This window comes from Erythrolamprus reginae, chromosome 1 (assembly GCF_031021105.1).
Source record: "Erythrolamprus reginae isolate rEryReg1 chromosome 1, rEryReg1.hap1, whole genome shotgun sequence".
NCBI classification, from domain to species: domain Eukaryota; kingdom Metazoa; phylum Chordata; class Lepidosauria; order Squamata; family Dipsadidae; genus Erythrolamprus; species Erythrolamprus reginae.
The window spans coordinates 172,364,691-172,380,938 of record NC_091950.1 but is presented as its reverse complement, the minus strand read 5'-3'; the positions used below and the strand labels follow the sequence as shown (position 1 = coordinate 172,380,938).

The window sequence follows — 16,248 nt, the reverse complement described above, 5'->3', positions numbered from 1 at the left end:
CGCCCCCCCCCCCCACTGGAAGGCTTGAAGGCGCTGTCAGAGAGCGGAACTGTGCCTCTCAGCTGTTCGGTGGCCGCCGAACAAGCCGCGGCAGCACAGCCGGCATGGAGAGCGAGGAGAGAGAGCCGACGCCGCGGGCGAAGACCGGTAGCCGGCGAAAGCAGGCAGGAGCCGCGCCGCGCCTCTCAGCTGTTCGGCGGCCGTCGAACAAGCCACCGAACAAGCCACCGCCGCTGCCGCTGGCATGAAAGCCGCGGAGTTTGCTGAGACCGCTATGACTGCCGGTAGCCTGGCGAAAGCAGAGTGCCCAGAAACGGCAGGAATGGCCACTAGCCTGGGAGCGGCTGGAGGCTGCAGCCCCCCCCAGGGGAAAAAAAGCTGCGAACGGCGTGGGGGCCGCCATGTTGGGTTGCTGCTTGCACAACCCCGAATGGCGCCAAACGGAAGTACTTCCGGCAGCTGGTAGGCGCGAAGAGGTCACCAAGCCTCAGTGCGCAGGCGTGATTGAGCTACAAGACGGTAGCCATTTGCTTTTGCTGAGTAACGAGGCAGTAAGGCTTGGACAGTACCGGAGACTCCTTGAGGTCACAAAGAGTGAGTAACCATGGAGGAGCAATCGGCAAATGAGAAGGCAGCCTCCCCAGCCTTGCCCAAGGACAAGCCAAAAGGGAAAAGCAAGGAGAAGTCAAAGACTTCACAGTCCCCTGCCTCAGCCTCATCCCTTAAAGAGGCCGAAAAGCGAATTAAGGCCCTAGAGAGGAAGCTGGAGGCGGCCCTACAAGCTTCTCCCTCAGCTGTGCCACTGGCCCAGAGGCAAGTCTCGCCTCCTGACCCAATAACCCCATTATCTGCCTTTGGGTTATCTGGGGCTATGCATGGAGGAGACTGGTCACCAGACAGGCAATCCCCCACATTGCCTCGAGTCATGCCCTCACCAGGCTCTTCATGGCACAGGCCTGGGTCAGCAGACCATCATAGAAGGAGTTCTCAGGGCCCTTCTGCCACGTTCACGCCCACAGCGGCGGGACTGAGAGCACAGGCAAGCACATGGCAGGATATGCCACCCGACTTGCAAGAGATGATTGCCAATGTTTACTGTCAAGTCATAGCGACTGGAGCCCATCAATATGGTCAGCAGCCTTCACAAGCAGCAACAGGACATGTCTGGTCAGCACCGCCCCCCTCGGGGTTGGGGTCTTTATCAGAGGAACCTTTCACTGGAGAGGACAGCGATAGGGAGTATGACCTCTCAGAGGACGAAACAACTCCGGAACAACCGCAACCAGTAGGCCTGTTTAAGCCAACACTGTTCAGGACTCTATTATTTAAGGCTAAACAGGTGATGAATCTACCTGGAACAACTAAGACAACAGAGGATGCAGGCAAGACTCCAGATGCCTTGCTCCAAGAACCTCAACCCGAGTCAGAACATTTTCCAGCATCTAACATTTTTCTGCAGGGAGTCAAGCGCCCCTGGCAATACCCAGCAGCAGCTCAGGGCCCATCGAACCTAGAACGTAAATTCTACACGTTCGACGACGAGGTGGAAAAACTCCTCGAGTTTCCACCCATAGACCAGCCGGTCGTGACATTGGTCTCCAGCGCCCTGGTGCCTTCAGAAACAGGGGAAAGCCTGAAGCCGGAGGACCGGAAGGCGGAAATACTTCTGAAAAAGGCACACCAGATGGCAGGCTGGGGATTCAGAGCGGCAGCTGCTGCATCCTTCATGAATAGAGCTTCTCTCCGGTGGTTACAAGAGATGCAGTCCCGACTAGGACCGGAGGATGGCAGGCTACGTCAGGACCTGGCCAAACTACGAGCTGCGGCGGAATTTTCCGCAGATGCCACATTACATGCGGCCAAATTCTCCGGCAGAGGTATGGCTGCCACTATCGCAGCACGCCGACTCCTGTGGCTCCGACACTGGCCTGCGGATCTGAAATCCAAATGGCGATTGGCGTCAGCCCCTTTCCAAGGATCTATGCTGTTTGGGGATATATTGGACAAAGTCCTCATTGAGGACAAGGACAAGAGGAAAGTCCTACCCAGAACCGGCAGGCGCCAAGACCGGAGGTCGACGCCATATACAAGGCGCCAGACTCCCCGTTGGGATAACCCCACAGGAGCAGGACAGAGCCACAGACCATACTCACAGGGTCAGTTCTCACACCAGACCTTCAGGAGTGACCGGGGGTCGTTCCAGGACAGACCCAGGGGATACCAGAACTCGAGGCAGCCCTTTCAGGGGAACAACCAGAGAGGTTTTCGCCGTTCTAAGTGATTCTGCCAAACAACTGCCAATCGGGGGGAAGCTTCAACACTTCAGCGCTTCCTGGCACACTTCTTCTTCCGACCTATGGGTCCTGGCTACGGTGTCGGGAGGACTTCGCCTGGAGTTTGTGGGACAACCCCCCAATCGGTTCATACACTGCCCGAGAGCTTGGGAACCACAAAAGAAACTGCAACTACAAAGAGAAATCAGACATTTGCTGGAAATACAAGCCATAGAACCGGTACCACCCCAGGAAGAGGGCAAGGGGTTTTATTCAAGGATCTTCATTGTCCCCAAGTCCTCAGGAGGTTGCAGGTTGATCCTCAACCTGAAACAACTAAACATCTTCATAAAGTACTGGAGATTTCACATGCATTCTCTACAAACTATCTTGGCCTCAATCAGATCACAGGACCTGTTAACGTCCATCGATCTGAAAGAGGCATACCTGCATGTTCCTATACACCCATCGCACCGGAAATATCTCCATTTCTGTTCAGAGGGAACACACTACCAATACAAGGCCATGCCATTCGGCCTTTCGTCAGCTCCACGGACCTTTACCAAACTCCTGGACGCTCTGACAGCCCACCTGCGCTCTCAATCCATCAGACTGATGGCGTACCTGGACGACATCATTATACTGTCCAGGTCGCCAACGCAGGCGGGGCGCGACTTAAATCAAACCATACAGACATTAGAAAACCATGGCTTCACCATCAACATGGAGAAGAGTCAACTGATTCCCAGAACCAGACTTTTACACCTAGGAGCGATCATCGACACCTCGTCAAGCTCGGTCTCACTCTCCCCGGAGAGAATAACAAATATTCAACGTTTAGTGGCCAGCCTCAATCAAAACAGGCAAGTGCCAATGTCCCTATTATCAAAGGTGTTGGGGACACTGGTCTTGGCTATAGGAATCGTGCCCTGGGCCAGGCACCACATCCGAGATCTACAGTGGCTTTTACTACCGGCACAAAGAGCCAAGGTGAGCCACTCACACCAACGGATCCGCATACCACGAAACGTCAGAGAGTCCTTGAAGTGGTGGACATCTCCCGCGGTATTCAGGGGTTCCCCCTTTCAGATACAAGACAAGATGATTCTAACTACAGACGCCAGCCTCTATGGTTGGGGAGCCCACATCGGCCCCCACATGGCGCAGGGCACATGGTCTGCAGAGGAATTAACACCAATAAACATAAACTTCCTCGAACTCAGAGCAGTTTTTCTAGCTCTTCAGTCTTTCCACTCTATTGTCCAGAACAAACACATACTAGTGCTTACAGACAATGTGGCGACCAGAGCTCACTTGAACCACCAAGGGGGCACGAGGTCGCGTCGCCTCATGGAGGAGACGGCAAATCTATTCGATTGGGCCGAACTTCACCTAGCGTCCTTATCCGCGGAGCACATTGCCGGGACCAACAACACCCAGGCAGATTGGCTCAGCAGGACTACACTAGATCCATCAGAGTGGAGGCTGGACCCAGCGCTATTTCAACAGATATCGCACAAGTTTGGGACTCCATCTGTAGACCTGTTCGCCACCCACCAGAATGTGCAGACCCGAAGGTTCTATTCCCGTTTTCCGGAACCGGGGACAGAGGGGGTCAACGCCTTGTTGTCAGCTTGGCCGACAGGACTGCTGTACGCATTTCCCCCAGTAAACCTGATACCAAAAGTCATAGAGAAAATTCTCCAAGAAAAGGCAGAGGTTCTGATGGTGGCACCACACTGGCCACGCCGGCCGTGGTTCGCCGATCTGATGGCCCTGTCAATAACCCCACCATGGAGGATGCCAGACCACATCATTTCCCTCAGCCAGGGGAACCTACAACACCCGGATTCCCAGTGGCTACAACTAACCGTCTGGCACTTGAAAGGCACAGGCTAAAGCATGAAGATCTGCCAGAGAAGATCATAGATACAATTCAGGCTGCTCGACGTCCCTCAACTTCCAGGATATACCAGGCCACGTGGGCTGCCTTTTGCACATTTTGTAGCAAGGAGGGCAAGAATCCCAGGGAGGCATCGGTGATTACGGTGCTGGAGTTCCTGCAGGCAGGAATAGACCGGGGACTGGCTCCTAACACGTTAAGGAGACAGGTGGCAGCACTTTCCACCATGATTCAGATACCGGAGTCTCGTTCACTAGCCCATCACTCGTGGTTAAGAGACTTTATACGTGGAGCCTCAAATTCACATACACCACCTATACGGAGGTTCCCCTCATGGGATCTTTCGATAGTACTTAAGGCCTTAACAAAACCACCCTTTGAGCCTTTGAGATCAATTCCACTTAGGCTCCTTTCCTTGAAAACAGCCTTCTTAGTAGCGGTTACTTCTGCATGCAGGGTGTCAGAGATTTCAGCACTCTCTGTGAAACCAGATTTATGTATCTTTTACCCAGATAGAGTGGTACTCCGCTTAGATCCGACGTTCATTCCCAAGGTGAACACCTTGTTCCACAGGAAACAGGAACTTATATTGCCTGACTTCTGCACGCAGGGGGACCATCCATCAGAGTTAAGATGGCATAAAGTTGATGTAAGACGTGCTCTAAAGATTTATATCAGGAGGACTGAAACATTCAGGAAGTCTGAGACTTTGTTTATTTCATTTTCTCAACACAGAATGGGACTGGGACTATCTTCTAAATCGATAAGTCGTTGGCTAAAAGACTGCATTCTGGAAGCCTACAGAGCGGGAGGACACGACCCCCCGACGGGCCTAACAGCTCATTCGACCAGGAGTGCGGCCACATCGGCGGCCTGGACGACACAGGCCTCGATAGAAGATATTTGCAGAGCTGCCACTTGGGCAGCACCTACGACATTTATTAAGCACTACAAGTTGGACTCATTTGCGTCCGCTGAGGCAGCGTTTGGTAGACGTGTGCTACAGAAAGTGTGTGCATCTCCAACGTCCCAGTCAAGACCTTCTCCCTCCCATGGGCAGTAAATCTTTGGTATATCCCATGTTGGACTCTCCTTCCAGATGCAGTGGAGAAGACCCGTTGTACCTACCTGAACGGTCTTCTCGATGCACTGGAAGGAGAGTCCAAACCCACCCGACTAGTTGAAGTTCAGAGACGTCGGAGATGGGGAGTTTGAAGTTTAGTTATAATAATAAAAGTTGGTTATCCTCTTACATTGTTTTTTCGTTTTTAAAACTGGGGCTCATGGGAGCAGTAAGGGGGCGGTAGCTATTATTATGCTAATTATAACTCAGTCTCTACCAATAGGATTGGTACATTACCCATGTTGGACTCTCCTTCCAGTGCATCGAGAAGACCGTTCAGGTAGGTACAACGGGTCTTTCAGAACAATACATAACTCTTACTACAAATTATTAGAAAACAGTAAAAAAAAAAATTTGAAATATATTTTTATTGATTTTTATAAAATGGTTACATAAAAAACGAACATAAAACAGTGCACAGTGCATGTGCCCATCACCTAACAGACAAGAAAACCCCCCATCACCACCACCACCCATTACAAGGGGTTCAAAATTTCACTAGTTTGTTTATATATATATTTCCTTGGCTCTACCTTGCATTAGATATTACTAAAAGAGTGATTGCAGTTTATTTTTCACATTTACATCACAGATTCTACTCAACATATAACCTTTCACCTTGTTCCATCGTACCATCAGCTTCTCCAGTTTGTTTTCATCAAAATTGTTTAATCTTATTTCCATAATTTCAAAATGTATGTGATCCACCATGTACCAGTACCAATTCTGTAATGTCCATTTTATAGACTCTTTCCAACCCAATACCACTACTGCTTGAGCACTTTCCAATGCTGCGGTTTTTATTTCTTTGAATTCTCCTAGTTCTCTTTATTTAATTAAAATCGCTATTTCTTTTGTAATTGTCCAATTAATATTTAACATTTTATTAATTTCGTTCTGCACTTCCTTCCAAAATGTCTGAATTTCTACACACTCCCAGAACATATGCATAAAGATTCCCTTCTTTTGGCACCCATGCCAACAATTACCCTTCTCTTTCCCCTGGAAGTGTGCAAGTTGTGCCGGTGTATAGTACCATTTGTGTAAGATTTTCCTTCTCATCTCTTTAACTCTTGTATTTTTAATCTTATGTATATTTTCTACTATTTCTTTCATTTCACTTTCATCTATTTGTAAATCATTTTGCCAGCATCTTGTCAAACTTTTTATTACTTCCTCTTCCACTTGCAATAACATTCTATATATGATACTGTTCTGTCTGGGTGCCCCCAGACTTCAACACCAACTGGAAAAAACAGCCAGACACGCTGGTACAAACAAAGGCACTTTATAGTTTGAAAAATAAACACAGAGAAAAACCTGTTCTTCCCAACAGGCAGGCTATGAGACTTCCCAGCAGAATCCTGACGGCCAGACAATACAGCAGACCTCTTGCTGGCACACCCACCACTGTAGAGAATAAGACCCACACCTTTTCCCCCCAAGGTTTCAGTATTCAAAGTCACAAACCAGAATTCCAAGACGCCAAAGATCACAGCCAGGTCCCAGGACTCCCAAAGATAATACTCCACAAGCCAGGAAGGGCGGGTCTGCCTTTTCAGCCTTTCCAGAGAGCACCACACCCAAACCCAGCTGTTGCCTCTTTAGTGCTGAAAGTACCTGGCTAATTGTCCCCTTCGTTGTGTTGCTCTTCTCTGCTGGAGATCGATGATTGCTTGTGCATTTTCATCTAAGGAATCCAGGCTGCTTGCTGGGGAGAGCTCCCTCTCGGGGGACTCTGGCTGTCCTCCCTCTCCCTCAGCCTGAGATTCCTCCTCCCCGTCTGCCTGAACCTCCTGTTCCTCATCCTCCCCCTCTGAGCAGGAAGCCGGCAGAGGATCAGCCGTTCCCTGAGGGGCCTCAGACGGAATCACAACAGATACTAGCTTGAGCTTTTGTATCATTGATCTTTTCTTTTATTATTTTTTCTAAACAATTTTCTTCTCGCAAAAAAGCTTCTTTATTCTCACTTTTATTTAAGTATTTACTTATTGCATTAATCTGCAGCCATTTCTGTTGACCAAGCCACCATTCCAACCGAGTTCTGCTAACTCTCCCGTCCTTCTCATATAATTGTTCAATTCTCATTATCCCTTTGCTATTTAATACTTTTATAATTCTGCTTAAATTAACGTCATTACCTGTATTCAATACGTGTAACGTTGATAATTTTGAATTTCTAGTTCCACATTTTCCCTGCCATTTGGACCATATTTCTAAGCTTGCTTTTAGAGGGTCGGTTAAATTATTGATTTCTATTCTACTCCATTTTTTAAATAATAGCTCTTTATTATTTATATTATTAATTTCCTTTTCCAATTTCACCCACTTCTTTTCCCCCCATAACTGTAATTCCATTAATCTTTCTATTTGAAATGCTTCTCTATATACTACTAAGCACGGGCTCCCCCACCCCCCCTCTTTCTCGTGGGCAAACTGCCATTTTTTTCTTATTCTAGGCCTTTTGTTTCCTTCAATCCAAGAATTTAATTTACTATCCCATTCTCTCAATTTTGCACCAGGAAAAGTACCTGGTAAAACCTGAAATAAATACATCATTTTTGGTATTATCATCATTTTAAGGGCTCTGATCTTGGCAATTCTTCTCAACTTTTTTTCCCTCCAATTTTTTATATGCTTTTGAATTTCTGTTCCATATTAAATTATAGTTGGCCGTCGCAATTTTAATAGGATTCTTAAACAACCAAATTCCTAGATATTTCATTTTTTTACATCCTAGTTTCAATCCTGATACTTTTTTATCTCAATTTGCTCTTTAGGGCCTATATTTAAACAAATTATCTCCGATTTCTCTATATTAACCATAAGTCCCGATTGGTCTTTGAATTCCTGGAGCAAGATCATTATTCTTTTCATCATTTCAATTGGGGTTTCAGACAACACTATAGCATCATCTGCAAAAAGATTTAATTTTAATTCAAGTTTTCCTATTTGATAACCTCTCCATTCCTTGTCATTTCTAATTTTATTTGCTAAAACCTCAATTGCCAATGCAAATAACATTGGGGATAGTGGACAACCCTGCTTAGCTCCATTCTGAATTTTAATCTTCTCTGTTCTGTTGCCATTTACTCTAATATAAGCTATATTATCCTTATAAATTGTTTCTATAATTCTACAAAATGAATCTCCCATATTTAAATCTTTACATAATTGAAACAAATAATCATGGTTAACTTTATCAAAAGCTTTGTACACATCTAACTTTAAAATATCTAATTTTCTTTTGGTAGTGGTAGCATTGTGTATCACATTAACAACGTTTCTAATTGGTTCATAAATCTTTCTTCCTTTAACAAATCCATATTGGTCTTCTCCAATTATCTTTGGTAAAATATTCTCTATCCTGTTTGCCAATATTTTCATAAATATTTTGTAATCCTGGTTAAGTAAGCTGATAGAGCGATAGGAACTTGGGTCCATTAAATCACGATCCGGCTTTGGGATAGTTATAATTTCTGAAATTTTCCATGACTGTGGGTTTCAAAAGTCTCAAATACATTATTAATCATTTTTTCCAGATGCGGTGATAATTCATTCTTATAAGTCTTATAATATTCACCAGTAAAACCGTCTGGGCCTGGGGCTTTAGCAGGTTTCAACCCTTTAATAACTCTAGATATCTCATCATTTGTTATTTTTGCATTTAAAATTTGTCTATCTTCTTCCGTTAATTTCTCATTAACCGCTATAGTTTGCATTGTAATATATTCTTTTTTGTATAAATTCCCATAAAAATCACTCATTATTTTTTCCATTTCTATATTACTACGTTTTATTGCACCTTCCTTATCCTTTAAAGCAGAGATATGGGATTTCTCCTTTCTTTTTTTCAAGTAATGTACCATTTGTTTCATTGATTTGTTCCCCCAGCCCATAATTCTCTGTTTTACAATCATCTTCATTTTATTCCATCTCTCTTCCTCAAGAGATTGTAATTTCTTTTTCTTAAATAATAGTAATATATTCCAGGCTCTATTTCTTGTAGTTTTCAAGGTCTCTTGAATTAAATCTATCTCTTTTAATAGACTTTCTCTTTCAGCTTCCCAGGATTTTCTAATAAAAACTTCGGTGCTAATACAATTACCTCTCATAACAGCCTTGTGTGTATCCCAAACTATTGTTTGCTTAGTTTCTCCTGTTTCGTTAATACTAAAGAATTCACTCAATTCCTTTTGTAATTTGAGTCTATTTTTCTCACTAGCCGAAACCAAATCCTTTGTTGCCTGCTAACATCCATTTCAATCACTGCTAACAGTGGAGCATGGTCTGATAACCAAATGCTTTTAACTTCTGCTTTCTTAAGATGTACCTCCCCTGTTTTGTTCATTAATATATAATCAATGCAACTAAATTTATTATGTCTTGCTGAATAAAATGTATCCCTGTTTACTATGTTTTCATGGAGGTCCAACATATTAATTTTATTTAAATGTAGCTTTTTCTTTTCTCCCCTCCCTGCTGTTAATTCCAAGTTGAAATCGCCTGCTAAAAACACTGTGCCTTCCGCAAAATTGTCTAATTTACGCTTTACATTCATTATAAATTGTTTTGCATTTACATTGGGGGCATAGATTACTACCTTATTATTTATTTTCCCCTTAATAAATAGCATTCTGCCATCTTTGTCTCTTTTAATATTAATTAATTGAAATAATATTCTTTGGTTAATCAAGATGGCGACTCCTCTGCTTTTTGTCGTCCCTCTCGACTCGTAAACCCGTTGCCACTCGCTATTGGTGACTAATTTATCCGATTTTTTCCTCCCTTTATGAGTTTCTGATAAAAATAAGATATCAGCTCTACTATCCCTAGCCAGCTTCATAATTCTATAACGTTTTTTCTGTGATGGAAGACCATTTACATTTAACGACAATATCACTGTTTCACCCATTTTACATAGTTTTAAGTGTGTTTCCCCCTCCTGCAAAACAGAGCCTGTTGGAAAAGTATTTGTTAATTGTCTTGAACCCCCACCCTAGTGCCCCTTCCCTTGCACCCCCCCTAAGGGGAGGCAACGAAAAGAATTTTCGTTATCCAAGAGGCACTCCTGAATTTGCGTTCCACTAGAGACCTCCCCCATCTCTTCCCTTTTAATGCAGTAAAGAAAGACCCCCCTCCTTCCCTCTTTATCCCATGTTAGTTAGCGTAAAATACACAAAGAAGAAGTTAATTAGTTGAGAACAATAATACCATGTTGGCAGATCAGCTCAGTTCAGTTCATTATTTCTTCTTCTGACGCGTGATTCTTGGTTCTTCTTTTTTTTCCTTTTCTTGGAGTAAATCAAGTTCCTTTTGTAGAGCTGCAATTTTTTCATTTTTTCTTTGTTCTGCTGCGCGAGTTGGTTGGAGAGTAAACAGATCATCTTCTCCTCTTCCGTCTCTTCCATCTCCTACTGCTGACTTGCCCTTCGCTGTTGATGCCTGGAAATTTACATTCGAATCGATCCCCAGCTGTTGGAGCAGTTTCTCCCCCTCATCCAGGGATCTTGCCTGGAAAACTTTGGAATCTTTAAAAACAATTATTGTAGCAGGATAACGCCATGTGAAATGGATTCCTCCTTCATATAGTTGGGACGTGATGCCTCTCATTTGGTTTCTCATCTTGAGTGTTTCTGCAGACAGATCTTTTAAAACGCGTATTGGAGTGGCTTTATAATGTAAGTTTGGAATTTGCTTTAGTTCTCTGAAGATTTCTGCTGCTCTCCTTTCCGAAATGAATCTTACAATAACATCCTTTTGATCTCCTTGACTCCGAGAACCAAATGCCCAATGTGCTCTTTCATATTCACCTGGGTCGCATTTAATGTTATTTTCACCAAACCATTGATGAATTGCTTGGATAAGACGTTTACCCTCAGCAAAATCTTGTTTAAATCCTCTCAAGCGCAGATTAGCTCTTCTTTGTCTTCCAAATTATTTATGCATAGTTCCTGGCGACTTTTCCCCTCCTCCAGTTTCACAATTCTCTGATCTTGTGTTTTCGACTGCTCTTTTAAATCTGCTACACCAGCACCAACGGCAGCTATTTCCTTTTGCATCTCTTTGAGTAGCTGCCCCATATTAGCAAATGCCGTTAACAGTGAATCCATTTTTCCCTCCAGATCCGTAGTAGTCGCCATCTTTCCTTTATTCTCGCTTTTTCCCCTACTCACGTTTAAAACTGCAGCTTGCTCCTTCTTTGCCTCTTTTTTGTAAAGTTTTCAAAAACTCTGTTCAATCCGCTCCCCCTCAATCCGCTTTTCACCAAGCTAGAGAGGGTTGTCAGGGGTTAACTTTCACTTTTCCTAATTCACATTAGGGAGCTCTCTGTAGATGCGCCTATCTATTCCGGTGCATGCGCAAATTCCAGAAAACAGTAAATTGACAGGAAAAATTCCTATACAATCAAATTGCAACAAGTAACAGTAGACCAAGTTTGATTTTTACAATTATTATTTGACAAATTTCAGCTGCATCTAAACTTCCTTCAGCCCATCTTGTTAAATACTACTCCTTTAAGGTTTCTAACCATATAGTAGAGCGATGTAAAAATGAAAAAAACCCTCATATCGACTTTATCATAGTATAGATTAATAAAGAAGAATAGACTCTTATAAATTTAAGTGAAATATGAAGGTGGGCAAACATAATTGTCCAGGACACACACAAACACACAAGTAGAAACAAGAATAATTAAACCAGGAGGAAACTGAGAATGAAAATAAAACAGTAAAGCCAGCATGCCACCAATAAAAAACAAAAATAAATAAAATTAAGGGCTTTATGAAAGGAAGAAATAACTCAGATACTGCACAAAGCTCAGATTTGAGCAGCCAAAAAAAATATCTAAAGTAGAGCCTCAAGGCTAGTTTGGAAGTATAAAATGGGACAGGTTAAATGTAAAGAAAGTTGTGGTCTAAAGTGGCAAAAATCTTAACAATTAGTAGCTTTATTTATTTTAATTTGAAAAGTTTAAAATTGTTACTCAGAATTGAAACTTCAACACTAATACTGTGATCTATAATAAACCTTAATAGCTGGCATGTTTGAGAAGGAGCATTTCTATATTCTTTTTTTCCCCTGTTAGCTACTGCACAGCTCTCAAATATAGGATAAAAAGATTTTGGCAAACACTAACAAGCAAATTCAGGTATGCCCAAAAAAAAAAAAGCATGTAAATTTAATTAAATGATGTCTACCCATACTATTAGATCTGGCAGGAGAGGCATGTGCCAGGTCCCATCTGCAAGAGAATGTCATCTGTCAGGACCCAGGAGGACAATCCCTTCTACCGTGGCACCTGCCCTCTGGAACATCATCCCCTCGAAAATTAGATTTGCCCTAACTCTGCCCTGTGAAAACAAGGCACTAAAAACCTGGCTTTGCCATTAATCCTGTGATCATGATAGCATGAGTAAGCCTGTGCCATAGTTTCCTTTGAGTGGATATGCGTCTTCTCAACCATTATTTTTATGTTATTGCTCTTATTTTTTAAATGTAGTTATTTTTATTTGATTTAGGATTTGATTTAGGATTTGATTTATTTCATTTCATTTCATTTCATTTTAGAGCCCTGGTGGCTCAGTGGTTAGAATGCAGTATTGCAAGCTAACTCTGCCCACAGCCAGGAGTTCAATCCTGACAGGGCTCAAGGTTGACTCAGCCTTCCATCCTTCCAAGGTAGCTATGGACCCAGATTGTTGGAGGCAATATGCTGATTCTGCAAACTGCTTAGAGAGTGTTTTTTAAAGCCCCGGTATATGAAGTCTTAGTGCTATTGTTATTTTATTTTATTTATTTTATTATTTTTGTAATTGTGAGTTGTCCAGTGTCATGGACAAGATGGGTGGCCTCTACACTTACTAAATACAGAATTTCTGAGTTTACAGCACAAAAAAAAAAATCCATGTAATATTTTTTGGACATCAGATACCTATCACAGATCAGAGAAGGTTTTTTGTGGGGAAGAGGGAAGACTTCTAATGGTTTCAGTACTTACAATCCTTTTTTTAATGTTAGCAGGATTTTTTTTTTAAATAAAGTTTTTCTTTGTGGATGTATCATCCACAGATGGTGAAAATACTAAACACTCCAGAGAAAGATTTTGTTTGTATAAGCTGTCTTTTTCAGGGGAATAAAAACTAGATTCAAGTATTGCTGAGATAAAGATAATAAAGTTTTGATTCAACAAGTCAAGGTCACTTCTCAGAAAGTCTGTTTCAGCTTTTAGGCCATGAGTAAGTGTCTGCTATGTTTACACTATCACAAAATTGGTTCAGTTTAATGTTCTAACCATTTGTTTATTGCACCAACGGACATGTATTAATGTAGTGAAAATGCACTTTTGTAGCTGGGAAGGTGCCTATGAGATCGAATACTACATTTATATGAGTTTGATGAGAAGACTCTTAATGAATTTCAGATAGTACAATCCTTCATTCCAAATGTAGACACCAGATTACAGTTAGGGTGAACATGTTCTGATAATCATCTAATTGCACATTGAAGTGGGACAATTTACATCTCTGTTTCCCAATCCAGAGAATATTTGCTTGCTTTTCCCTCTCAGGTCTGCATCTTTTCAACAGAATACATATTGGTTCATAAAGCATTTGAAAAAAGTGTCGCTCACAGGTGGACCATATGTTTTATATAGAAAAGCTCCAGTAGGGTTGAGAAACTATCCTTGGAAATCCTAGAAAATTATGAGTAGACCATGCCCCACTAGGGTAGACTTACTCAATCAAACCAATAGCTGTGTCAAAGTTGCAATGCCATACTTTCATTTTCTATTTGTGTAATAACATTCTATTTGCTTGACATATTCTGTTCAAAACACTGTAAATTTGAACCAATTCCATAAAGCATCTTAATTTAGAAAAATCACCTGAAATTTAACTTTTGGGAACACAAATATATGATGGTTAAAAGTTATTGATGATAGTTGGGTTTGATTAAAATAGTGATTTTTTTAAACCTATTTGTTTCAGAGAAAATGTTGATTGTAGAAGTTAACCAAGGTAGAGGGTTTTCTTGCAAGAGTTATTTAGCAGATTATACTATTATTTTCTTAGTTTCTTCCTTTTTTTCCTTGATTGTTGTATGCTTTAAAATGAATCTAGTTTTCTATGGTACAGTGAGACTGATATGACACCATAGTGCAGAGCAGGGGCAGATTGCCATTACCGCTGTTACTGGTGCGCTGCGCATGCAGCTTCAGTTATCTTGTATGCGTACACATGCGTTCCAGTCTGTTTTTGCTTCTGCACATGCACAGAAATGTGCTGAAATTTTGTAAGATACAGAAAGAGATAGCAAGTACAGTGGTACCTCTACCTACAAACACCTCTACTTACACACTTTTCTAGATAAGAACCAGGTATTCAAGATTTTTTTTTGCCTCTTCTCAAGAACCATTTTCCACTTACAAATCTGACCCTTCGAAACTGTATCCAGAAAAGGCAGGGAGAAGCCTCCGTGGGGCCTCTCTGGGAATCTCCTGGGAGGAAACAGGGCTGGAAAAGGCAGGGAGAAGCCTTTACATTGATTCCTATGGGAAAAATTTCTTCTTACAAACTTTTCTACTTAAGAACCTGGTCATGGAACGAATTAAGTTCGTAAGTAGAGGTACCACTGTAATTATCAACACTATTTAATGCATTGATTATTAGTTCTATTTACTATAAAGCCAAGTGTTTGGGGAGTCAGGAAGTATGTAAATATAATAAATAAAATAAACAAAGGGAGCTTTCTTTGTTCCTTTGTATCCATGTATTTTCAGAGAACAAACTTTGTTTCTGATCAGATAAAATTTGTTTCTGATGGCAGATACAAATTATCTGTGTAAGGTTTTGGATTAATTCCTCCCTAGTGATGATTTTTCCTTTCTTTTTTTAAAAGGAATTTTACAATAAGAGAAGCAAAGAAAAATTGAACCGTTCAAAAATTGCCAGTCTTACACCTTTTTTATTTTTGAAAAACATTTTCCCTATTTGTTTTATTTGATCTAAACCCCAGTCTTCCACTGTAGTGAATAGGCAACTATTTAGAAGCTAAATAAGTGTATTAAAAGTGAAAGGCATAAATTCAATGTAATGTTAAAATCAATTAACAGTTAAGAACCTGGTAAAAGATATCCTATTTTACAATTTTTAACAGGGGCCAAACACAATTCCCAAGGGACGACATTCTATAGCATTTAACAGGCAAGTCAAAAAGACTTCTATAAATCAGATGCAACAAAAAGATCTCATTAAAATAATGAGTTTTAAAATACTTTTCATTGTTGGGCATAGATAAAGTGTGATTGCCAATATTTTTTTTTTAAGTACAAAAACTGCTTGTACTATACCTTGATCTATTTGATGGAAAATAGGAGGTAGATTTTCATAAATCTATAATGGTAGAGAATGCAGTTCTGTAATCTGGAGCTCTCTGACTTGTGAGCCATTGTCATTGTTCTGTTCCTTTAAAGAATTTCAGGCCTCAGAAAAATAATAGCTATCTACATTGATTTCCTAGATGCTAACCTCATGTCCCCTCAGTTTAGTAAAATAAATTGTGCAAAGGTGTTTGTTACTTGTACTGCATCTCCTTCGAACAAGTTCAGGCAGGGTGTAACAACTCCCAAATGTGTAGAAAAAATATTAGTGTCTAATCTAATGTTATACAAAAAAGTGAGATGAATTTTGAATGGCAGTTGGATATAATAAAGTTGGGATGAGAATTTCCTAGTCTTCTTAAACGTTGTTGAATTGCAACTTCCTTCAAACCAGACGAGCTTAGCCAATGGGTTTGCACTGCAACAAAAATGATTGGATAGAGCTTACTTTTACAGTCAAAAAGATATTGAGCTAACTCTTACAGTGCTAAGGTACTTCTGAATGTATCTAAAGAGAATTTACTCATTCCTAGTCTTCTTTGTTGGTTTTTATAAAATGGAGGGA

The 16,248-nt window shown here is 41.6% G+C and overlaps 1 protein-coding gene across 4 annotated transcripts in view; it reads left to right on the top strand.

Moving 5' to 3' along the window:
* GTDC1 (glycosyltransferase like domain containing 1) overlaps positions 1 to 16,248 on the top strand; it is a 322,348-nt gene that overhangs the window by 268,774 nt on the left and 37,326 nt on the right. The window lies entirely within an intron of this gene.